The sequence below is a fragment of the Salvelinus namaycush genome, chromosome 21 (assembly GCF_016432855.1).
Source record: "Salvelinus namaycush isolate Seneca chromosome 21, SaNama_1.0, whole genome shotgun sequence".
In the NCBI taxonomy this organism is placed as follows: domain Eukaryota; kingdom Metazoa; phylum Chordata; class Actinopteri; order Salmoniformes; family Salmonidae; genus Salvelinus; species Salvelinus namaycush.
Window position 1 is genome coordinate 56,554,327 of NC_052327.1, and position 26,865 is coordinate 56,581,191.

The following is a 26,865-nucleotide window of genomic DNA, read 5'->3' on the forward strand; positions in this document are numbered from 1 at the left end:
TCTTCATTTTTACTATTTGCTACAATGTAGAACAGTAGTGAAGATGGTCTTTTACCAAATAGAGCCAAATCTATATTATGGCAAGAACAGCTCAAATAGCCAAAGAAAAAAGACAATCCATCATTACTTTAAGACATGAAGGTCAGTCAATACAGAACATTAAGAACTTTGAAAGTTTATTCAAAATGCAGTCGCAAAAACTATCAAGCACTATGATGAAACTGGCTCTCATGAGGACCGCCACAGGAAAGTAAGACCCAGAGTTACCTCTGCTGCAGAGGATAAGTTCATTAGAGTTACCAGCCTCAGATTGCAGCCCAAATAAATGCTTCACAGAGTTCAAGTTACAGACACATCTCAACATCAACTGTTCAGAGGAGACTGCATGAATCAGGCCTTCGTGGTCAAATTGCAACAAAGAAACCACTTCTAAAGGACACCATTAAGAAGAAGAGACTTGCTTGGGCCAAGAAAGACGAGTAATGGACTTTAGACCCATGGAAATCTGTCCTTTGGTCAGACGAGTCCAAATTTGAGATTTTTGGTTCCAACCGCCATTTCTTTGTGAGATGCTGAATAGGTGAACGGATTATCTCTGCATGTGTGGTTCCCAGCGTGAAGCATGGAGGTGGTGGTGTGATGGTGCTTTGCTGGTAACACTGTCTGATTTGTTTAGAATACAAGGCACAATTAACCAGCATGGCTACCACAGCATTCTGCAGCGATACGCCATCCCATCTGGTTTGCGCTTAGTGGGACTATCATTTGTTTTTCAACAGGACAATAACCCAACACACCTCCAGGCGGTGTAAGGGCTATTTGACCAAGAAGGAGAGTGATGGTGCTGCATCAGATGACCTGGCCTCCACAATCACCTGAACTCAACCCAATGAAGATGGTTTGGGATGAGTTGGACCGCAGAGTGAAGGAAAAGCAGCCAACAAGTGCTCAGCATATATGTGGGAACTCCTTCAAGACTGTTGGAAAAGCATTCCAGGTGAAACTGGTTGAGAGAACGCCAAGAGTGTGCAAAGCTGTCATCAAGGCAAAGAAAATCTAAAATATATTTTGATTTGTTTAACACTTTGGTGGTTACTACAATCCATATGTGTTATTTCATAGTTTTCATGTCTTCACTATCATTCTTCAATGTAGAAAATAGTAAAAATGAAGAAAAACCCTTGAATGAGTAGTTGTGTCTAAACTTTTGACTGGTACTGTGCACTGTCCTTCAGCACACTGATCTCCACTCCACATTTGAGTACCTGATATTTAAATTACTTTCTGTGTTGGAGAATGTTAAAACACACAGCCCAGAAAAATAACAGAATATTTGAATGGTTATTTGTAAAAACCCAAATAGTCTACCAAATTGTATTTGAGTTTTTTTCAGGTCTGACACACACACACACGTCTCTAAGGACTCGTCCTGTCCTGCTCCAGCTGTGCGTATCATCCAATTCCCATTGGCTATTCACAGTACCATTTGGATCAGACAAGGAAAACCACGACAACATCCGATAACAGAGTACGTCAAAACACACACGTGCCATTGCACAGCAACCATCTGAAGAGAATAAAAAGGCTTTCAAATACACACTGTCCCTAATGGTCTAATGGTCTCCCTGATGTAGAAGTCCTAGGTTACTGTGGCAATGGCAGATGTCAACCCGTTGCCTGGGTAACCATTGGTTTTTAAATGACCTAAGAGAAGGCAGAAAGAGGATAAACATCAGAGGTGCTCAACTCAAGTAAATACATTGTTGGGTGCTATAACACAGGAGTAATGTGCAAGGCTAAAAACACATCCATTTGCACAGCAACCATCTGTAAAAGAAAAAAAACAGCCTTTACACTACACTCGGTCCCCGGCCGTGTCCCCGGTGTAATAGAAGAACCAGGTTGGTGTGGAAATGTCAGCTGTTGCCCGGGTTAACCGTTGAATAACAGACACTAAAACGAATGGATCTTATGAAACTCTTTAATAAAATGAGGAATTCCTACTCCTTTCGTCATCTTTATATTTTCTTTCAACAGGTAAGAAAAAGAGAAGGATTGAAAAGGTAGGGAGGAGAGTGTAAAGGTAGGGAGGAGAGTGTAAAGGTAGGGAGGAGAGTGTAAAGGTAGGGAGGAGAGTGTAAAGGTAGGGAGGAGAGTGTATAGGTAGGGAGGAGAGTGTAAAGGTAGGGAGGAGAGTGTATAGGTAGGGAGGAGAGTGTAAAGGTAGGGAGGAGAGTGTATAGGTAGGGAGGAGAGTGTATAGGTAGGGAGGAGAGTGTAAAGGTAGGGAGGAGAGTGTAAAGGTAGGGAGGAGAGTGTAAAGGTAGGGAGGAGAGTGTAAAGGTAGGGAGGAGAGTGTAAAGGTAGGGAGGAGAGTGTAAAGGTAGGGAGGAGAGTGTAAAGGTAGGGAGGAGAGTGTAAAGGTAGGGAGGAGAGTGTAAAGGTAGGGAGGAGAGTGTAAAGGTAGGGAGGAGAGTGTAAAGGTAGGGGGGAGAGTGTAAAGGTAGGGGGGAGAGTGTAAAGGTAGGGGGGAGAGTGTAAAGGTAGGGGGGAGAGTGTAAAGGTAGGGGGGAGAGTGTAAAGGTAGGGGGGAGAGTGAAAAGGTAGGGAGGAGAGTGTAAAGGTAGGAGGAGAGTGTAAAGGTAGGGGGGAGAGTGAAAAGGTAGGGGGGAGAGTGAAAAGGTAGGAGGAGAGTGTAAAGGTAGGAGGAGAGTGTAAAGGTAGGGGGGAGAGTGTAAAGGTAGGAGGAGAGTGAAAACCATTAGACCACCTCTGGTATAACGTGTCCTGAGGGTTGTGATTCTAACCATTAGACCACCTCTGGTATAACGTGTCATGAGGGTTGTGATTCTAACCATTAAACCACCTCTGGTATAACGTGTCATGAGGGTTGTGATTCTAACCATTAGACCACCTCTGGTTTAACGTGTCCTGAGGGTTGTGATTCTAACCATTAGACCACCTCTGGTATAACGTGTCCTGAGGGTTGTGATTCTAACCATTAAACCACCTCTGGTATAACGTGTCCTGAGGGTTGTGATTCTAACCATTAGACCGCCTCTGGTTTAACGTGTCCTGAGGGTTGTGATTCTAACCATTAAACCACCTCTGGTATAACGTGTCCTGAGGGTTGTGATTCTAACCATTAGACCACCTCTGGTATAACGTGTCATGAGGGTTGTGATTCTAACCATTAAACCACCGCCTCTGGTATAACGTGGCATGAGGGTTGTGATTCTAACCATTAGACCACCTCTGGTTTAACGTGTCATGAGGGTTGTGATTCTAACCATTAAACCACCTCTGGTTTAACGTGTCATGAGGGTTGTGATTCTAACCATTAGACCACCTCTGGTATAACGTGTCCTGAGGGTTGTGATTCTAACCATTAAACCACCGCCTCTGGTATAACGTGGCATGAGGGTTGTGATTCTAACCATTAGACCACCTCTGGTATAACGTGTCCTGAGGGTTGTGATTCTAACCATTAGACCACCTCTGGTATAACGTGTCCTGAGGGTTGTGATTCTAACCATTAAACCACCTCTGGTATAACGTGTCCTGAGGGTTGTGATTCTAACCATTAAACCACCTCTGGTATAACGTGTCCTGAGGGTTGTGACTCTAACCATTAGACCGCCTCTGGTTTAACGTGTCCTGAGGGTTGTGATTCTAACCATTAGACCACCTCTGGTATAACGTGTCATGAGGGTTGTGATTCTAACCATTAAACCACCGCCTCTGGTATAACGTGGCATGAGGGTTGTGATTCTAACCATTAGACCACCTCTGGTTTAACGTGTCATGAGGGTTGTGATTCTAACCATTAAACCACCTCTGGTTTAACGTGTCATGAGGGTTGTGATTCTAACCATTAGACCACCTCTGGTATAACGTGTCATGAGGGTTGTGATTCTAACCATTAAACCACCACCTCTGGTATAACGTGTCCTGAGGGTTGTGATTCTAACCATTAGACCACCTCTGGTATAACGTATCCTGAGGGTTGTGATTCTAACCATTAGACCACCTCTGGTATAACGTATCCTGAGGGTTGTGATTCTAACCATTAGACCACCTCTGGTATAACGTATCCTGAGGGTTGTGATTCTAACCATTAGACCACCACCTCTGGTATAACGTGGCATGAGTGTTGTGATTCTAACCATTAGACCGCCTCTGGTATAACGTGTCCTGAGGGTTGTGATTCTAACCATTAAACCACTGCCTCTGGTTTAACGTGTCCTGAGGGTTGTGATTCTAACCATTAAACCACTGCCTCTGGTTTAACGTGTCCTGAGGGTTGTGATTCTAACCATTAAACCACTGCCTCTGGTATAACGTGTCCTGAGGGTTGTGATTCTAACCATTAGACCACCTCTGGTATAACGTGTCATGAGGGTTGTGATTCTAACCATTAAACCACCACCTCTGGTATAACGTGTCCTGAGGGTTGTGATTCTAACCATTAGACCACCTCTGGTATAACGTGTCATGAGGGTTGTGATTCTAACCATTAAACCACCGCCTCTGGTATAACGTGGCATGAGGGTTGTGATTCTAACCATTAGACCACCTCTGGTATAACGTGTCATGAGGGTTGTGATTCTAACCATTAGACCACCTCTGGTTTAACGTGTCCTGAGGGTTGTGATTCTAACCATTAGACCACCTCTGGTATAACGTGTCCTGAGGGTTGTGATTCTAACCATTAGACCACCTCTGGTTTAACGTGTCATGAGGGTTGTGATTCTAACCATTAGACCACCTCTGGTTTAACGTGTCATGAGGGTTGTGATTCTAACCATTAAACCATCGCCTCTGGTATAACGTGGCATGAGGGTTGTGATTCTAACCATTAGACCACCTCTGGTTTAACGTGTCATGAGGGTTGTGATTCTAACCATTAAACCACCACCTCTGGTATAACGTATCCTGAGGGTTGTGATTCTAACCATTAGACCACCTCTGGTATAACGTATCCTGAGGGTTGTGATTCTAACCATTAAACCACCACCTCTGGTATAACGTATCCTGAGGGTTGTGATTCTAACCATTAGACCACCTCTGGTATAACGTGTCCTGAGGGTTGTGATTCTAACCATTAGACCACCTCTGGTATAACGTATCCTGAGGGTTGTGATTCTAACCATTAAACCACCACCTCTGGTATAACGTGTCCTGAGGGTTGTGATTCTAACCATTAGACCACCTCTGGTATAACGTATCCTGAGGGTTGTGATTCTAACCATTAGACCACCTCTGGTATAACGTGTCCTGAGGGTTGTGATTCTAACCATTAGACCACCTCTGGTATAACGTATCCTGAGGGTTGTGATTCTAACCATTAAACCACCGCCTCTGGTATAACGTGGCATGAGGGTTGTGATTCTAACCATTAGACCACCTCTGGTATAACGTGTCCTGAGGGTTGTGATTCTAACCATTAGACCGCCTCTGGTTTAACGTGTCCTGAGGGTTGTGATTCTAACCATTAGACCACCTCTGGTATAACGTGTCCTGAGGGTTGTGATTCTAACCATTAAACCACCTCTGGAATAACGTGGCATGAGGGTTGTGATTCTAACCATTAGACCACCTCTGGTTTAACGTGTCATGAGGGTTGTGATTCTAACCATTAGACCACCTCTGGTTTAACGTGTCATGAGGGTTGTGATTCTAACCATTAAACCACCGCCTCTGGTATAACGTGGCATGAGGGTTGTGATTCTAACCATTAGACCACCTCTGGTTTAACGTGTCATGAGGGTTGTGATTCTAACCATTAGACCACCTCTGGTTTAACGTGTCATGAGGGTTGTGATTCTAACCATTAAACCACCGCCTCTGGTATAACGTGGCATGAGGGTTGTGATTCTAACCATTAGACCACCTCTGGTTTAACGTGTCATGAGGGTTGTGATTCTAACCATTAAACCACCTCTGGTATAACGTATCCTGAGGGTTGTGATTCTAACCATTAAACCACCGCCTCTGGTATAACGTGGCATGAGGGTTGTGATTCTAACCATTAAACCACCGCCTCTGGTATAACGTGGCATGAGGGTTGTGATTCTAACCATTAAACCACCGCCTCTGGTATAACGTGGCATGAGGGTTGTGATTCTAACCATTAAACCACCACCTCTGGTATAACGTGGCATGAGGGTTGTGATTCTAACCATTAGACCACCTCTGGTTTAACGTGTCATGAGGGTTGTGATTCTAACCATTAAACCACCGCCTCTGGTATAACGTGTCCTGAGGGTTGTGATTCTAACCATTAAACCACCACCTCTGGTATAACGTGGCATGAGGGTTGTGATTCTAACCATTAAACCACTTCAGAGATGGTTTAATAATGACATAAGAGAAAGCAGAGGATGTAGGAAAGCCAGTACAGGGCCAAACATACTTAATGCACATCCCCTTTACACAATGCAGGTATGAACATACTGTATAAACAGATACTACAGCAGTACACTGCCATATAGCTAGATAAGGGTAACCCTAGACTACAGCACTACACTACCATAGCAGGATAAGGGTAACCCTAGACTACAGCAGAACACTACCATAGCAGGATAAGGTTAACCCTAGATAGGAACAGTATTGTACCACCTCAGGTAACCTCACATCATAGCATGTGTTGGATAAAAGAGAACATTTAGTCCCACTTGGTAACCCTACACCAGTAGACTAAAATGGGTGCACACACACACACACACGACAATTTGCTCTACACAGTACTCCACGTGAGCATTCCCACATTATGTCAATACAAAGGGCACTGAGTCACACACCATCCGGTCTGCAACGCGCGTGTGTGTGTAAATACACCCTATCAATCCCAGCTAGCTACGGTGACATGCAACACCACATAAAATGTCAACAGCAAGTCTGGAGAGAGAGAGAGAGAGAGAGAGAGAGTGACTTGTTTGACATCCCCTTTAACAGGACACGAGGATCCCAGCGGAGAAGCTCCCTCCTCCTCCATGTGTTTCACCCCAAACAGAAGCCCTAGTCTTCCATGAGAAAAGAGTGTAATTGCAGCAGCCACAGTCTCAGACAGGATGCTGGCAGCCGGCGCCTGAAGGGGGAGAAGAGTGTACCAAGTTATCCGCCACGGCGTGCCATGTGCAGCTTGCTGACAGCTCACAGAGCTTCTGTTCCTACTAATACGGCTTAACGCGTGAACAGCCATCGTGTCCCCTGACTGCCGTGGAAGGATGATCTTATAAAATCGCTTGCCGCTGTGGGAAAACTCAAATCAAGCGTGTCACTAACCCTGATCTGAAGTGGGGGGTGGGGGTTTTCCAATGCGTTTTGAGCCTGGAGTTTTTCCCATTAGAATAAGCAAGGGCACACAAAGCGAGCTTCAAGGCTTTGTAGAATAGCCTTCCTACGGATAGAACCTGAAACCGATATCAGTGTTCATTATACAGTCCAGGTTTAGAAATCAACAGAAAAATATCAAGGATCTTGTTCTTTAGCTTTTTAAACAATCTTTAGGTCAAGTTATTTTAAGAAAAATCTAAAGAAATTAAGGTGGGAGTGAAGACTGAGCCATGAGGTGCCCCCCTCCCCCTCATCTACCCCCACACTTCCTTTCAGTCTCATCCAATCCCTGCTTGCTGTGCGGAGGCTCTACCTGGTTGCTAGGCAGCCCGGCTGGATGACGGACAGGGTTTTCGATTGAGCACGCTCAGTCTGCGTCACTGAGTCGGTCTTCGCATCAACAGGATTAATTAGCTGATTGAAGGTCAGACACACTGAATCAAGACGCGTTGTCGATCCACAGAGGATCTGGCGTCTATCATGTCTGTCACGTATCGAGTCCTGGCTTGATGCGTCGCCGCTAACATTATTTTGGTTTGGTCTGAACCAATTGTTGAAAAGCTACGGCACATATAGGGGGAGCTTCTACACTAACGCAATGCTTTAAAATCAACAAGTTCTGTTACATGGTTATACGCAGAACAGATGTTGATTGAATAAGTATTTTTAGTCTTTAAAAATCGATCCTCTTTTAATGAGTTCACACACGGGTCCAATAAAGTGATTAAATCAACAAATCTATAAAACTTGTCTGCAGAACACAAGCCATAAATAGGCTTATGCTCATATTTTTTTATGCTCATATTGCCAATCCTGCCGATGTAAAAGCTTAATCATCCGAGATCTATTGAATACATTATGCAGCCGGTATATAAAGCAAAACACACACACACACGCTGTTCCACTACCCATAAACCAAATAAGGCGAGAAAACTGCGATGTGTCAAACTGCATTAATGACCAATAAAACAGTGTTTGCTGTTGGATAAATCAGCTATTCAGAGTGAAATACTCAGAGAAAGGGATTTCCACTGATTGTTGACAGCACCACGTTCCTGTTAATTAAAAGTTGTCCAATAAGAAAACTATACTTTTACGAAACGCACAGCTTTGAAAACGTTTTGCTACGCTGTTTCCTAAATGTTTTTATTTTTATTTGACCTTTATTTAACCAGGTAGGCTAGTTGAGAACAAGTTCTCCTCTCTAATGAACAAGACCCAGGTTTAGTATTTCACTCAATTAACTTCCCTTATTGCAATACAATCAATCAATCAAATGTATTTATAAAATCCCTTCTTACATCAGCTGATGTCTCAAAGTGCTGTACAGAAACCCAGCCTAAAACCCCAAACAGCAAGCAATGCAGGTGTAGAAACACTGTGGCTAGGAAAAACTCCCTAGAAAGGCCAAAACCTAGGAAGCAATGCAGGTGTAGAAACACGGTGGCTAGGAAAAACTCCCTAGAAAGGCCAAAACCTAGGAAGCAATGCAGGTGTAGAAACACGGTGGCTAGGAAAAACTCCCTAGAAAGGCCAGAACCTAGGAAGCAATGCAGGTGTAGAAACACTGTGGATAGGAAAAACTCCCTAGAAAGGCCAGAACCTAGGAAGCAATGCAGGTGTAGAAACACTGTGGCTAGGAAAAACTCCCTAGAAAGGCCAGAACCTAGGAAGCAATGCAGGTGTAGAAACACTGTGGCTAGGAAAAACTCCCTAGAAAGGCCAGAACCTAGGAAGCAATGCAGGTGTAGAAACAGGTGTAGAAACAGGTGTAGAAACAGGTGTAGAAACAGGTGTAGAAACAGGACCAACACCATTCCTTTCTTGTAACAGATCTGTCATTGCTGTTTCCATGTTGCCCGTGACCCTCATTAGTCCTGCAAGTCATTGATTGAACTAGGGCTTGTGATATGGGCTAAATATATGTTGCACAGTAAGGTGGTATTTAACAGCCTTTTTTACATTGATGAGTGTTACAATTTGACAATTTTAGTCTAGTTTTAGGTCAGTCGTTTTAGTCACAGTTCATTTGGCTCCGTTCATTGTAAAACTTTTTTTTTTAAACACCCAAACGGATCTTCGTTCCAAAAATATGCGAGAACCATGAAAAAAATATATTGCTAATATCTAATGTCTAAAAATACGGTACCTTACCGCTATGTCAGATGGTGAAATATGCGATTCATTCACTGGGTGAATGGAATATGAATGACAGTAACCTAAACCTGTCACTGTTACATTGAACTGGGTGAATATGAATGACAGTAACCTGTCACTGTTACATTGAACTGGGTGAATATGAATGACAGTAACCTGTCACTGTTACATTGAACTGGGTGAATATGAATGACAGTAACCTGTCACTGTTACATTGAACTGGGTGAATATGAATGACAGTAAACCTGTCACTGTTACATTGAACTGGGTGAATATGAATGACAGTAACCTGTCACTGTTACATTGAACTGGGTGAATATGAATGACAGTAACCTGTCACTGTTACATTGAACTGGGTGAATATGAATGACAGTAACCTAAACCTGTTACATTGAACTGGGTGAATATGAATGACAGTAACCTGTCACTGTTACATTGAACTGGGTGAATGGAATATGAATGACAGTAACCTGTCACTGTTACATTGAACTGGGTGAATATGAATGACAGTAACCTGTCACTGTTACATTGAACTGGGTGAATATGAATGACAGTAACCTGTCACTGTTACATTGAACTGGGTGAATATGAATGACAGTAACCTGTCACTGTTACATTGAACTGGGTGAATATGAATGACAGTAACCTGTCACTGTTACATGAACTGGGTGAATATGAATGACAGTAACCTGTCACTGTTACATTGAACTGGGTGAATATGAATGACAGTAACCTGTCACTGTTACATTGAACTGGGTGAATATGAATGACAGTAACCTGTCACTGTTACATTGAACTGGGTGAATATGAATGACAGTAACCTGTCACTGTTACATTGAACTGGTGAATATGAATGACAGTAACCTGTCACTGTTACATTGAACTGGGTGAATATGAATGACAGTAACCTGTCACTGTTACATTGAACTGGGTGAATATGAATGACAGTAACCTGTCACTGTTACATTGAACTGGGTGAATATGATGACAGTAACCTGTCACTGTTACATTGAACTGGGTGAATATGAATGACACCTGTCACTGTTACATTGAACGGAGTTAATATGAATGCCAGTAACCTGTCACTGTACATTGAACTGGCGTGAATTATGAATGACAGTAACCTGTCACATGTTACATTGAACTGGAGTGAACTATGGATATGGACAGTAACCTGTCACTGTTACATGAACTGGGTGACATATGAATGACAGTAACCTGTCACTGTTACATTGAACTGGGGTGAATATGAATTGACAGGTAATCCTGTCACTGTTACATTGAACTGGCGTGAATATGAATGGACCAGTAACCCTGTCATACTTTTACACCAATTGAACTGGATGTGAATATGAATGACAGTACCTAAACCTGTTATACATTGAATCTGGTGTGAATATGAATGACCAGTAACCTGTCACTGTTACATTGAACTGGGGTGTAATATGAATGACAGTAACCTGTCACTGTTTTACATTGAACTGGTGTGAATATGAAGTGACAGTAACCTGTCCACTGTTACATTGAACTGGCGTTGAATATTGAATGACGAGTAACCTTGTCACTGTTACAATTGAACTGGGGTGAATATGAATGACAGTAACCTCGTCACTCGTTACATTGAACTGGGTGTGAATAATGAATGACAGTAAACCTAGTCACTGTTACATTGAACTGGGTGAATATGAATGACAGTAACCTGTCACTGTTACATTGAACTGGGTGAATATGAATGACAGTAACCTGTCACTGTTACATTGAACTGGGTGAATATGAATGACAGACGTCCAATACGCTGTAATAGAAATAAGGCCGTACTCCAAAATAATAAAGAGATAGTCCTCCCTCATCTTAAACGCCACCAACCGCCACTGGACTCCATGATCATTAGTCATGTAATGCCTGGTGAGGTCACTATCAGGAACAACAACACTTTGGATTGTCTTAAATGAGAACACCATTACTCAACAACACTAAAATATAAAGTGCAATATATGTGTGTGAATTCCAATATGTAAAACATGGCTCAGATATGGTATAGCCTTTTTGCTATAAAAATATGTGCACTTACGTGACTCATAAAGGATACTGTAGCAACAGTACTTGTGGTTTCCCACTCTGGGGTGATGGCCTGTCACTGTTAAGTACAAGTCAAAGTATTTAACCCTTTGACTTTCCACAATGTACTGTGTCTCAGACAGAATTTAACGTTTCTTGAATTTAATACATTTTTTGGGTCACACAATACCCCATAATGAACTGGGTGAATGGAATATGAATGACAGTCATCCAATATGCTGTAATATAAATAAGGTCATGCTTTACCACCTAATAGCAGGAACAGCACAATTTAGTGATCAGAACCTGGTAATATCAGGTTGTAGGATGGGACATAAACCTAACAACTTCAATTCGAAATTTTGGGGTAAACTGGGGTAAAATAAAATCACCAAATTTTACGGAGAATGCGTTACATAGGATGAAGAAACAATACTCCAAGCCGCAACTCCACACTACTTGTCAAACAGAGAGAACTGATACTCGTTGTTGGGTTGGGATTGGTGTGGTGGGTCAATGGGTGGGTTTTTGACCATTTCTTTGGGATCTTCATGTCTAACTCATTGATTTTTAGAATTGTTTTGGGTCCAAACAAGATTTCATGTACTGTATTTATTGAATTTTTAAATGGCTAATTTGGGTGGAATCAATTAGCTTATTTTCTCATACATCCGAATTTATATTTCAATCAAATGATGTTGCAGGAATGCTATTCTTATCTGTTTCTAACTACAGAAACGATTTCAGAACAATCTGAGTTGGTGGGTGTTAAATCCTCTTGAGGTGGAACGACCCATTTATTGTCTATCTGTAAGAGCCTTGCCGCTCGCTAATCAGGTTTCAGTGAGCAACACAAAATGCCATCAGGGCACAAAAAAAGCTAGACACTGTCCCATATATGTGTGTGTGTGTCTATCTGGTTGAAGACAGTGAATGATGATGGCTCGCTCAACGATTTATCTGTAGGAAAGTTACAAAATCATTCTGTGAAACAGAATGAGAAACAGAGAATTGTGGGGAGAGCATATAATTCTGGTCCAAGCAAATCTAATGATGTGGTCACGTAATTTTTAGGCGTACAGAGGCCCATTATCAGCAAACATCACTCCTGTGTTCCAATGACACGTTGTGTTAGCTAATCCAAGTGTATCATTTTAAAAGGCTAACACAACGTGTCATTGGAACACAGGAGTGATGTTTGCTGATAATGGGCCTCTGTACGCCTATGTAGATATTCCATAAAAAAAAGCAATTTCCAGCTACAATAGTCATTTACAACATTAACAATGTCTACACTGTATTTCTGATAAATTCGATGTGATCTTAAAACGGACCAAAAAATAAATAAAAAATGTCTTTCAAAACAAGGACATTTCTAAGTAACCCCAAACGTGTGTATAGATTTTTTATATACACACACACACACAAAGGGGAGACCAACTCCATATTAATGCCCATGATTTTTGAATGAGATGCTCAACGGGCATCCACATACTAGTCAGTTGTAAAGGGAAAGGGGGGGATACCTAGTCAGTTGTACGGGGGGGATACCTAGTCAGTTGTACGGGGGGGATACCCAGTCAGTTGTACGGGGGGGATACCCAGTCAGTTGTACGGGGGGGATACCCAGTCAGTTGTACGGGGGGGATACCTAGTCAGTTGTACGGGGGGGATACCTAGTCAGTTGTACGGGGGGGATACCTAGTCAGTTGTACGGGGGGGATACCTAGTCAGTTGTACGGGGGGGATACCTAGTCAGTTGTACAGGGGGGATACCTAGTCAGTTGTACAGGGAGGATACCTAGTCAGTTGTACAGGGGGGATACCTAGTCAGTTGTACAGGGAAAGGGGGGGGGGATACCTAGTCAGTTGTACAGGGAAAGGGGGGGGGGGATACCTAGTCAGTTGTACAGGGAAAGGGGGGGGGGGATACCTAGTCAGTTGTACAGGGAAAGGGGGGGGGGGATACCTAGTCAGTTGTACAGGGAAAGGGGGGGGGGATACCTAGTCAGTTGTACAGGGAAAGGGGGGGGGGATACCTAGTCAGTTGTACAGGGAAAGGGGGGGGGGATACCTAGTCAGTTGTACAGGGAAAGGGGGGGGGGGATACCTAGTCAGTTGTACAGGGAAAGGGGGGGGGGATACCTAGTCAGTTGTACAGGGAAAGGGGGGGGATACCTAGTCAGTTGTACAGGGAAAGGGGGGGGATACCTAGTCAGTTGTACAGGGAAAGGGGGGGGATACCTAGTCAGTTGTACAGGGAAAGGGGGGGGATACCTAGTCAGTTGTACAGGGAAAGGGGGGGGATACCTAGTCAGTTGTACAGGGAAAGGGGGGGATACCTAGTCAGTTGTACAGGGAAAGGGGGATATCTAGTCAGTTGTATAGGGAAAGGGGGATATCTAGTCAGTTGTACAGGGAAAGGGGGATACTTAGTCAGTTGTACAGGGAAAGGGGGATACCTAGTCAGGTGTATAGGGAAAGGGGGATACCTAGTCAGTTGTATAGGGAAAGGGGGGATACCTAGTCAGTTGTATAGGGAAAGGGGGGGATACCTAGTCAGTTGTATAGGGAAAGGGGGGGATACCTAGTCAGTTGTATAGGGAAAGGGGGATATCTAGTCAGTTGTATAGGGAAAGGGGGGGATACCTAGTCAGTTGTATAGGGAAAGGGGGGGATACCTAGTCAGTTGTACAGGGAAAGGGGGGGATACCTAGTCAGTTGTATAGGGAAAGGGGGGGACGGTACAGTACTGTAATACTCCCCAGTCTGTATGAAGGGGAAAGGGGGGGATACCTAGTCAGTTGTACAACTGATCAGGCTATACAAGCTGGCTCCACAGTTTCCCTGCCAAATAGGCTACAAGGAAACTCAACGTATCTTGAGTGGTGTAGTTCCTTCCACAAACAGTTCCTCTTCAAAAAGACACGTAAGGCCTGTAAGAGCAGCTCGGTAATCAGGTTTCTGTGTGCAACACAAAATGCCATCAGGGCACAGGTGAGTTTACACAGCAACAACGACCTAAACACACTCTCCCGTGAATGTGTGTGTGTGCGTGTGTGTGTGTGTCTGCATGTTTGATGTCAGCGAATGATAAACTGGTCTCAAATCAGGGAAAAGGTTAGCCTGACGACTCAAACTAAATTCTTTCCGCTGCGCTGTCATTCGCTACATACTTCCGACAGACTGACATCGTTGAAGTTGTTTGTGGTGACGAAGGGCGTTGTACAAATCAGTCATCAGCAATTAGATTGATACTCTGATTGGTTGGAGACAATGATGAATTTTCACCCCCCCAGTGTGTTCTGTCTCTGGCCTAACCCATCAGTTTCTGGAACAAATCAGACGCTACCCGACCCAATTCACATAGAAGCGTGTGATATCAATCTGTCACTCTCATTGAAAGCCAGTCTAAGAAGCGGTATGTCTGTTCTATGTGTGTTATTTCTATGCTTCCCATTCTTACGTTTCTTTTTTTTTTTGCGTCTTTTACTTTCGGTTTTCTACACCCAGCTTCAAAACAAACTGAAAGTACAATATTTTTGGTTAAGGAAAATACAGTATTTCACACAGCTGTTTAGATGGTACAATGATTCTCTTTCTACTATACCTGCTTTGTTTTGTCATAAACTCAAATTAGCAACCAGGAAATTGAGTGATTTTTTTTTTTTTTGCATAGTGCCTCTTTAAAAAGGTTATGGGTGACAGAGGTGGGTCTGACATTCATGCATTTCTGATTTATTTGAATAGAGATAGATAAAAAGCACATTGACTGAACTATCATCCAATGTGTTGCATAACAACGTGTGTGTGGTTTATGTTGATAACCAACTCGTCTCCTAGATGTCAGGATCGAACCATCTTGATCTCTACACACACACACACACACACACACACGAACCATCTTGATCTCTACACACACACACACACTGCATTTCAACAAGGGCTCTACGCTCTAGGAGAACAATTAAAAAATATATATATAAATGTAGAATCCTTCATTTTTCTCAGTGTTATTAAAATTCCAGGTGGCACAGCAACACATCTAAGCGCATATGTGAGTAAAATGGCCTGCACTGTAGAGCCCTGATTTTACCTACTTAGTGTCAATCTGATGGCGTCTCTGGTTAGCAGGGTTGTCTCCGCTGCGTTTTAAAGCCAAAGCATTTTTTTTTTTTGTAACCACGAGGGTTTACATGATTTGTCCCAGCAGGTGGTCCGGTTGTTCGCACATACATTAGCATCTGCATTCGTCTAGTCACTCAAAGCAGAAACCTTTTAAAATATATTCTGAATGAGTTACTTTGAAACAATAACAGGTTATAGAATAGGAGGAGTAACCTATTGCTCGTCTCAAACAGACACCTTATTTATTTATTTTTTTAAAGGCAGAATGAACAATGTGTCGATAACGTCCATGAATGTAGTTTCTAGTTAACATATTTACCTGAAGTTGTCTTGAATAAATAACAATTGAACGTCCTGTAGGTTAAAGCAACATGTAACACTGTTTTTACACTGCACCAGCAGAAATCAATAAAACACTGAGGAGGAGGGGAAAAAAAGCCCTGCTGTTATGATTGAGTTGGTCAGTCAGGACTTTTACACAAAAAACATAAAGTAGGCACTTTGGCAGACTGGCAGCATTAGTGACGACTTGTGTCTACAAGGCTGTGTTTGTACTTGTCCGTCGGTACATTGCTTGGCAGTTTAGCAGTTGGCTTTCACATCAGGATTGAGTCATCAGATAAAACACCCTACGCCTGCATACCAGGGGAGAGCGTGTGTCACGGGGGGGGGGTGACAGGATGCCAACTCTGCCTCATGGCCTGACTGTGGTTGTAAGTCCAGCCTGTGTGTGAGATTCCACCACTACACTAGTGGCCAGCGTGTGCATAGAGGGAAGGGTCATGTTCAAACAGGAGAACAACAGACTGAATCAAAAATCAAATCAAATGTATTTATAAAAGCCCTTCTTACATCAGCTGATATCTCAAAGTGCTGTACAGAAACCCAGCCTAAAACCCCAAACAGCAAGCAATGCAGGTGTAGAAGCACGGTGGCTAGGAAAAACTCCATAGAAAGGCCAAAACCTAGGAAGAAACCTAAAGAGGAACCAGGCTATGAGGGGGAGGCTACCTGGACTTATTGGATTGTGATAAATATTAAATATTTGACAATTAACACTAGAACTGCTGGGCCTTGAGCGACCCCCCCCCCCCCTTCAAACTACCTAAACAGTGTAATTAATACATTTCATATATGCAACAAAAAAAACAAAAAAATAAAATAATCGCAAAAATTATAATTTGGTTTTGTTTATGAAAGTCTTGGGTAACAGAATATGATTACTGAAAATAACAATATCGATTATTACTTTGTTACTGCAGGCTATATGTAAACATAAAAAATAAAACACTAATTAAAATGTTCAATCATTATTTGTTGAGTGCTTTGTTACAACTATGAAACAGACATGTGTTGGAACACGGTAACAGCTATCTATTGATGGATTCTATTAAAATGTAACATGTTTCAAGTGAAACAGTAGTTCGTTTGTATCCTGTTTAGTGAATGATTAGTGAGTATTAATGGACTTTAGGTCTTGAAACTGTGTGGATGCTAATTTATAAACCATAACCTAATCAGAGAAGAGGGAGAGTGGACGAGGGCGAGTGGAGGTGGACGAGGGAGAGGGCGAGTGGAGGAGGAGAGAGAGAGAGTGGAGGAGGAGGGAGAGAGAGTGGAGGAGGAGAGAGAGAGAGTGGAGGAGGAGGGAGAGAGAGTGGAGGAGGAGGGAGAGAGAGTGGAGGAGGAGGGAGAGAGAGTGGAGGAGGAGAGAGAGAGAGTGGAGGAGGAGAGAGAGAGTGGAGGAGGAGAGAGAGAGAGTGGAGGAGGAGGGAGAGAGTGGAGGAGGAGAGAGAGAGAGTGGAGGAGGAGGGAGAGTGGAGGAGGAGAGAGAGAGAGTGGAGGAGGAGGGAGAGAGAGTGGAGGAGGAGAGAGAGAGTGGAGGAGGAGAGAGAGAGTGGAGGAGGAGGGAGAGTGGAGGAGGAGAGAGAGTGGAGGAGGAGAGAGAGTGGAGGAGGAGAGAGAGTGGAGGAGGAGGGAGAGGGCGATGGAGGACGCGATGGAGTGGCCTTCAACGCCCTGCTGTTGATGAACACCACTGAGGGATTTGGGTGAGCAGTGCCACTGAGGGGGCGTCCACACCAAGGACGATAACGATAAGAACACTCGAATTCAAGTGAACAGGAGCGTTCACACAACAAATGATAACTACCAAGAGAGTTGGATAAGGAGCGCTATCATTTAGGATCACCTTAAAAAGCCATTTTATCCCCGTCCCTCCCGCGATAAAAAAAAACAACAACTTTGACAACCGGTCAAAAACTGCATTCCATTGAAGCATTCTTGGTTCTAGATGCGCAAGGCTGCTTGGAGAGCAGAGGCAGAGCACACAGTAAGCTGAATAACTGGGCGACCACATTGGCGACCACATTGCCGACCACATTGGCGACCACATTGGTCTAATTTATAAAGACGATTTGGGCACATAAGTATGATAGAAGGAAATATTTTTTCTAAATGGTAACCTAATATTTAGCTAATAAATAAATGGGTTGTATTAGCTTCTAACACATCCCACATCTCCTCCTTTACACACCTGACCTCTCCACTGCCCATCAGCTACAGCCATTCCACCGTTGGATTCCCAGGAAAATAAATAAATAAAACTACAATAGCAAATGGAACATGAATTCAAAAAACAGGAGCATTTGAGCGATCATTCAAATTAGCCTACATCAGTGCAGGTTACAGACTTGTAAAACAATGAGCACAGTGAGAGAAAAAAAGATCCAAACCGAATTGAGAAAACTATGAGAAAACATAGTTTTTTTTAAACTATGACAAAATGAACACACCCCAAAAAAGGGTCTGTGTTAGCATCTCGGTAACAGGCCTACCGCGTGCAGGATGTATTGATCAGTTGATTTTACATTCCGTAGAACTATAAAACAATACACGTTCCTGTAGCGTGGCAGCTCACTAACATTTTATATAGTTATGTAAAATGTATCATAAGAATTATGGACGGCCCGGAGCACTGTTTGACACTAGTCTCCAACATCTATCTGTAGTTAAAAAAGGATTAATTCCTGAAAGAACCAGGGCAAGAAAGAGAAGAGATGTAATTGAACCTGGCACAGTGGAGGTGGACCATGATGATGTGCTGTTCAGTAGCTCCCCTGATCCTACAGCATGAAACACATTAAAACACAGGATGTGACACGCGCAAAACACACAGGAGGAATCTAGTCATTATTATTGTGTGCGCCTGTGTAACGGATGTGAAATGGCTAGCTAGTTAGCGGGTACGCGCTAGTAGCGTTTCAATCAGTTACGTCACTTGCTCTGAAACCTATTAGTAGTGTTGCCCCTTGCTCTGCAAGGGCCGCGGCTTTTGTGGAGCGATGGGTAACGATGCTTCGTGGGTGACCGTTGTTGATGTGTGCAGAGGGTCCCTGGTTCGCGCCCGAGGTCGGGGCGAGGGGACGTACTAAAGTTATACTGTTACATTGGTGCCGTGACCCGGATCACTGGTTGCTGCGGAAAAGGAGGAGGTTGAAAGGGGGGTGAGTGTAACGGATGTGAAATGGCTAGCTAGTTAGCGGGTACGCGCTAGTAGCGTTTCAATCAGTTACGTCACTTGCTCTGAAACCTAGATGTAGTGTTGCCCCTTGCTCTGCAAGGGCCGCGGCTTTTGTGGAGCGATGGGTAACGATGCTTCGTGGGTGACAGTTGTTGATGTGTGCAGAAGGTCCCTGGTTCGCGCCCGAGGTCGGGGCGAGGGGACGTACTAAAGTTATACTGTTACATTGATGCTGTTGACCCGGATCACTGGTTGCTGCGGAAAAGGAGGAGGTTGAAAGGGGGGTGAGTGTAACGGATGTGAAATGGCTAGCTAGTTAGCGGGTACGCGCTAGTAGCGTTTCAATCAGTTACGTCACTTGCTCTGAAACCTATTAGTAGTATTGCCCCTTGCTCTGCAAGGGCCGCGGCTTTTGTGGAGCGATGGGTAACGATGCTTCGTGGGTGACCGTTGTTGATGTGTGCAGAGGGTCCCTGGTTCGCGCCCGAGGTCGGGGCGAGGGGACGTACTAAAGTTATACTGTTACACCTGCCTGCCTGGAGGGGTGCGTTTTGATGCACAGAAGGAATGGAGCTCATTATCCTCAACTGCTCCGGAAACCCTCCAGGAAACAACACTTTCAGGCAGAAAAACATTATTTTTTTTAAACCTAATTCGCATCACAAAACACCGGAACCAAGATGAATGGGACACGGTGTGCTTTCAACATGACAACAAGAGAAAGCCCATTAACCTGTAGAAGTGGAGTGGAGTTTCCGTCCTACTCCCCCCACTAGGGGTCCCACTCTCCCCACTAGGGGTCCCACTCTCCCCACTAGGGGTCCCACTCTCCCCACTAGGGGTCCTACTAGGGGTCCTAATCCCCCCACTAGGGGTCCCACTAGGGGTTCCAATCCCCCCCCACTAGGGGCCCCAATCCCCCCCACTAGGGGTCCCAATCCCCCCCCCCACTAGGGGTCCCACTAGGGGTCCCAATCCCCCCCACTAGGGGTCCCACTAAGGGTCCCAATCCCCCCCACTAGGGGTCCCACTAAGGGTCCCACTCTCCCCCCCACTAGGGGTCCCACTAGGGGTCCCACTCTCCCCCCCACTAGGGGTCCCACTCTCCCCCCCACTAGGGGTCCCACTCTCCCCCCCACTAGGGGTCCTACAGGTTCCTACTACGACTAGATCAAGGGGTCCTATAAAATAAATCACTAGTTCTATGATAAACTTAACTGAACGAAACAAATGTTTTGCCCCCCCCCCCCCCCCCCCGACTTAAAAATGGTCCGTTCAACAGTCTGTGGTCAGACCCATGAATGTCTCTCTGGTGGAGTGACACAGGAAAAGGGAAATTACAACAGTAGAAAACAGTTACGCTGTGATACGTTTGCAAACTTCCCGGTGTGTCAATGTCTTAATGTGTAAGAAAAGAGAGATACCCGACAAGCCAACTGCCTTCCTGTGTGTAATAACACACAGTAACAGGTCGATCAACATGCCATTATGGTTCAACAAGCCATCCTACCTGTCTGTAATAACACACAGTAGCAAGTCGATCAACATGCCATTATGGTTCAACAAGCTGGCCCTCAGACGTAGGATCCAAGGCAGTCTAGTGTCTGACGTACAGTAGTGCCCTAGTGACAGAGACCTGAAAGAGGTCTTTTGTCCAAGTGGTGACGGGAAATGTGACACCAACTACATCATAAAATAGTGTTGCCTGTGCAGCACGCACTCACACAGAAAATCCCCCCTCCCCCCTCATCTGCTCCCCTAATCCGCTCCCCCCACTCCCCTAATCCGCTCCCCAAACAGCGAGTCAGCCTCAAGGCCCACCAGAACTGGCCAATGCTTATTTCAATGAGCTTGTAAATAAAATAAATGATTGAGTAACTTCACATGCTCCACTGACCTGTAGAATACTGGCTAATATAGTGAAGAACAAGAGAACTGAAAAAAAGAGAGCCGTGACTGACTGTACTGGCTAGAGTAGAATCAAAAGAGTGACTTACTGTACTGGCTAGAGTAGAATCAAAAGAGTGACTTACTGTACTGGCTAGAGTAGAATCAAAAGAGTGACTTACTGTACTGGCTAGAGTAGAATCAAAAGAGTGACTTACTGTACTGGCTAGAGTAGAATCAAAGAGTGACTTACTGTACTGGCTAGAGTAGAATCAAAGAGTGACTTACTGTACTGGCTAGAGTAGAATCAAAGAGTGACTTACTGTACTGGCTAGAGTAGAATCAAAGAGTGACTTACTGTACTGGCTAGAGTAGAATCAAAGAGTGACTTACTGATAGAAATGTATGGAAATTCCAGCCACTGAATCTCAACTATTGATACCACACATTACAGGATACTGAGGCAAGAGTAGAAATATATAATATATATGTGAGAGAGTAAGAGGAGACTTACTCAAATATAGGAATCTGGAGGGTCTGGGAGTGGGGTCCACACCTAGCTCCTAACCCAGAATGCAATGGTCTTCTCCGGACAGATATCCTGCCTTGATGGCACCCTGCAGAACTCACCTGTGGTGGAGAAAGAGAGTGTCAGTATAGTTTTTTCTTCTTCTTCAGTGTGTGTACAAATCACTGTCTGACAGGAAGACCTGAAGTAACTAAAAAAGCTCAATTTTCAAAAAGTAAACACATGTGACTGACAGCTTCTGGAATGTCACGTAACTAAAAAGTCCAGCTCTGCAAATTGTTAGCTCTCATTCTTGTTGTGATGCGACATTGTTTTCAGTGGCCATGTGAATGACAAGACAAGCATTCATGAAGCTCTACGTAAAGCTCTACGTAAACATGTTGTGTTTGTCTGACTAGATGGACCTCCTTTCCAACAGGACTCAGGAGTCAATCTTCAATCTAAAAACAATATATATATATATTTTTTTTTTTTAAGGTTTCATTCCTCACATCCACAAGTGAGAAATAAAACCCAACAGCTGGGAATGTGTTGGAGAAAAATAAACCAAGGCTAAGAACAGCCATCACAGCATGACAGAATAAACCTGAGAGATTAGTGACAACAAAGCCTGACATTTCAGCCAGTCACACAGTGTGCTCGTGTGCCACTGACATTTCTGGCCGCTTTCAGCTTAGACCTGGAATATTGTGACAGGAATTGCCCTGCCCACTCAATGTTGTACACTTAAACTCTGCACTCTCTCATACTGTAGCTCTCTGTCCCTTTCCGCCTGCAGCACCAGAAACTCAACGGTTTTTTAGTCACTGCTTCACAAATGTTATAGTGTGTGTGTGTGTGTGTGTGTGTGTGTGTGTGTGTGTGTGTGGGGGGGGGGGTCTAACAGCAATGTCAAAAAGCAGACAGGACTTGTCCAGTCACAGGTAATACCGTGACTGGACAAGACACAGTTTGGCTCTTACCCATTGGACGTCAATGGAGACATCTGGGTTGTGAGCACACACACACACACACACACCCCACCCAGGTTGCTTATCCCTGGTTGACCTGCTGACAACAGAAACTAAAGAAAAGAAAGATGAATGCCAGGAAGGAAAAAAGCCCCCCCTCCATTCTCCTCTCTCGCTCTCTCCTAGGCTCTTAAAGGCCCAAAATCCTGTTTTTCCCCCTGTGTTATATTGTACAACAGCTGACAAAACTAACACTGTAAAAGTTTATTTTATTTTTTTTATTTTTTTTTATTTTTTTTTAAAAATCTGTGTTATTTCCTGATTGTATTTTCCAACCGGCAACTAAAACAAATAAAATAGAAATTGTCACATGCGTCGAATACAACAGGTGTAGGCTTTACCGTGAAATGCTTGCTGACGAGCCGTTAACCAACGATGGAGTTAAAAATAGTAACACAAGATGAATACAATTCAATACACAAGAATGGAGCTACACACACACACACAGGAAGTACCAGATCAATGTGAAGCTACATACAGGAAGTACCAGATGTGCAGATGTACGAAGTATTTGAGGGATGGACATGAAGAGTAAAGAAACTAGGCATCAGAATAATAAATAATACGAGTAAAATAAAGAATGTAGAATGTAGCAGCAGCATATGAAGAGTAGAAGTGTGTGTGCGTAGCGTATGTGAATGTCAATGTATATATATGATATATAGATAACTCAGGAAAAAAGAAAAAAAAAAGAAGTCCTCACTGTCAACTGCATTTATTTTCAGAAAATGTAACATATGTAAATATTTGAAATTAACATAAGATTCAACAACTGAGACAAACTGAACAAGTTCCACAGACGTGACTAACAGAAATAGAATAATGTGTCCCTGAACACAGGGGGGGGTCAAAATCAAAAGTAACAGTCAGTATCTGGTGTGGCCACCAGCTGCATTAAGTACTGCAGTGCATCTCCTCCTCATGGACTGCACTAGATTTGCCAGGTATTGCTGTGAAATGTTACCCCACTCTTCCACCAAGGCACCTGCAAGTTCCCAGACATTTCTAGGGGGAATGGCCCTAGCCCTCACCCTCCGATCCAACAGGTCCCAGACGTGCTCAATGGGATTGAGATCCGGGCTCTTCGCTGGCCATGGCAGAACACGGACATTCCTGTCTTGCAGGAAATCACGCACAGAACGAGCAGTATGGCTGGTGGCATTGTCATGCTGGAGGGTCATGTTAGGATGAGCCTGCAGGAAGGGTACCACATGAGGGAGGAGGATGTCTTCCCTGTAGAGCACAGCGTTGAGATTGCCTGCAATGACAACAAGCTCAGGACGATGACGCTGTGACACACCGCCCCAGACCATGACGGACCCTCCACCTCCAAATCGATCCCGCGCCAGAGTACAGGCCTCGGTGTAAGGCTCAATCCTTCGACGTTAAACGCGAATCCGACCATCACCCCTGGTGAGACAAAACCGCGACTCGTCAGTGAAGAGCACCTTTTGCCAGTCCTGTCTGGTCCAGCGACGGTGGGTTTGTGCCCATAGGCGACGTTGTTACCGGTGATGTCTGGTGAGGACCTGCCTTACAACAGGCCTACAAGCCCTCAGTCCAGCCTCTCAGCCTATTGCGGACAGTCTGAGCACTGATGGAGGGATTGTGCGTTCCTGGTGTAACTCGGGCAGTTGTTGTTGCCATCCTGTACCTGTCCCGCAGGTGTGATGTTCGGATGTACCAATCCTGTGCAGGTGTTGTTACACGTGGTCTGCCACTGCGAGGACGATCAGCCATCCGTCCTGTCTCCCTGTAGCGCTGTCTTAGGCGTCTCACTGTACGAAAATTGCAATTTATTGCCATGGCCACATCTGCAGTCCTCATGCCTCCTTGCAGCATGCCTAAGGCACCTTCACGCAGATGAGCAGGGACCCTGGGCATCTTTTTGGTGTTTTTCAGAGTCAGTAGAAAGGCCTCTTTAGTGTCCTATGTTTTCATAACTGTGACCTTAATTGCCAACCGTCTGTAAGCTGTTTGTGTCTTAACGACCATTCCACAGGCGCATGTTCATTAATTGTTTATGGTTCATTGAACTAGCATGGGAAACAGTGTTTAAACCCTTTACAATGAAGATCTGTGAAGGTATTTGGATTATTATGAATTGTCTTTGAAAGACACGGTCCTGAAAAAGGGACAATTCTTTTTTTGCTGAGTTTATATAGTCTAACGAGTGTGTGTAAGGTCAGTGCAAGATGGAGTCAATGTAGACAGTTTGGGTACCTTCTAATATCAGCCGATTTTTCAAGGTTTTATTATTATACTATAAGCCAGACTTAGTCTGGACAGCTTCAGATGGTGCCTGCGTTTGGTGAGACCTCTAGTCTGCTGGCAGCCTAGTTGGATGTTACTAGGTAACGGTTGTAACGGTTCACCAAACCGACAGTTCTGTATGCATTGCAGTGTTAGGGGTCACGGTTCGGTACAGTTATCTGGGGGGGGGGGGACTGGAACTGTCAGCTGGGTAGTGAGAAACTGTGGTGAGAATTGTAGAGAAGATAGCTCTCCTAATGTTAGTGTGTATGTGTAGGTTAGAAGTATGTTATAAAAGGAACGTCTTTGTATATGAACGGTAGAGCTCTCGTGAATAAAACTGGGTTTGACTAATTGTGAACTGGGAATTCTGTCGGTTTCATTTAAACCAGAACTTTACACACTCTGGGTTGCAGACCGATTAGGATAATTGAAATTTATGTAAATTGATCACAACATTCTTTATCAGTGTGCTTGTAATCGTTAAGAACTGGGGAGTTTTTCAGGATAAAAAGAAACTGAATGGAGCTAAGCACAGGCAAAATCCTAGAGGAAAACCTGGTTCAGTCTGCTTTCCACCAGACACTGGGAAATGAATTCACCTTTCAGCAGGACAATAATCTAAAAACACAAGGCCAAATATACACTGGAGTTGCTTACCAAGAATATTCCTGAGTGGCGAGTTAGTTCAGACTTAAATCTACGGCAAGACTTGAACATGGTTGTCTAGCAATGATCAACAACCAATTTGCTTGAAGAACTTTGAAAATAATAAAAATGGGCAAATATTATACAATCCAGATGTGCAAAGCTCTTACAGACTTACCCAGAAACACTCACAGCTGTAATCACTGCCAAAGGTGATTCAAACATCTATTGACTCAGGGGTATGAATACTTACTCAAATTAGATATTTCTGTATTTCATTTTCAATACATTTCCAAACATTTCTAAAAACATGTTTTAATTTTGTCATTACGGGGTATGTTATGTAGTTTGGTGGGGGGAAAAAAACGATTTAATCCATTTTGAATTCGGGCTGTCACACCAACTGCGGAATAAGTCAAGGGGTATGAATACTTTCTGAAGGCTCTGTAGTAGAGGTCGACCGATTAATCGGAATGGCCGATTTCAAGTTTTCATAATAAATCGGAAATCGGTATTTTTGGACACCGATTTTGTTTTTTTACACCTTTATTTAACTAGGCAAGTCAGTTAAGAACACATTCTTATTTTCAGTGACGGCCTACCAGGGAACAGTGGGTTAACTGCCTTGTTCAGGGGCAGAACGACAGATTTTTACCTTGTCAGCTCGGGGATTCAATCTTGCAACCTTACGGTTAACTAGTCCAACGCTCTAACCACCTGCCTCACGAGGAGCCTGCCTGTTACGCGAATGCAGTAAGAAGCCAAGGTAAGTTGCTAGCTAGCATTAAACTTATCTTATAAAAAACAATCAATCATAATCACTAGTTAACTACACATGGTTGATGCTAGATAAACTAGTAATATCGTGTCCTGCGTTGCATATAATCAATGCGGTGCACATTCGCGAAAAAGGACTGTCGTTGCTCCAACAAGTACCTAACCATAAACATCAATGCCTTTCTTAAAATCAATACACAAGTATATATTTTTTAAATCTGCATATTTAGTTAATATTAGTTAATATTGCCTGCTAACATACATTTAACTAGGGAAATGGTGTCACTTCTCTTGCAACAGAGTCAAGGTATATGCAGCAGTTTGGGCCGCCTGGCTCGTTGCGAGCTAATTTTGCCAGAATTCGACCATATTAATGACCTAAGGCTCTTATTTCTGTGTGTTATTACGTTATAATTAAGTCTATGATTTGATAGAGCAGTCTGACTGAGCGATGGTGGGCACCAGCAGGCTCGTAAGCATTCATTCAAACAGCACTTTTGTGCGTTTTGCCAGCAGCTCTTAGCAATGCTTCAAGCATTGAGCTGTTTATGACTTCA

General features: G+C 43.8%; 1 protein-coding gene across 3 annotated transcripts in view; it reads right to left on the bottom strand.

The window, feature by feature from the left end:
- LOC120066520 (tumor protein p53-inducible protein 11-like) overlaps nt 1–26,865 on the bottom strand; it is a 131,917-nt gene that overhangs the window by 49,839 nt on the left and 55,213 nt on the right. For all 3 annotated transcript variants that reach the window (XM_039017946.1, XM_039017948.1, XM_039017945.1), the window contains exon 2: nt 21,606–21,721. The gene's annotated coding sequence lies outside the window, so the exon portion shown is untranslated. The remainder of the gene's footprint in view (nt 1–21,605; nt 21,722–26,865) is intronic.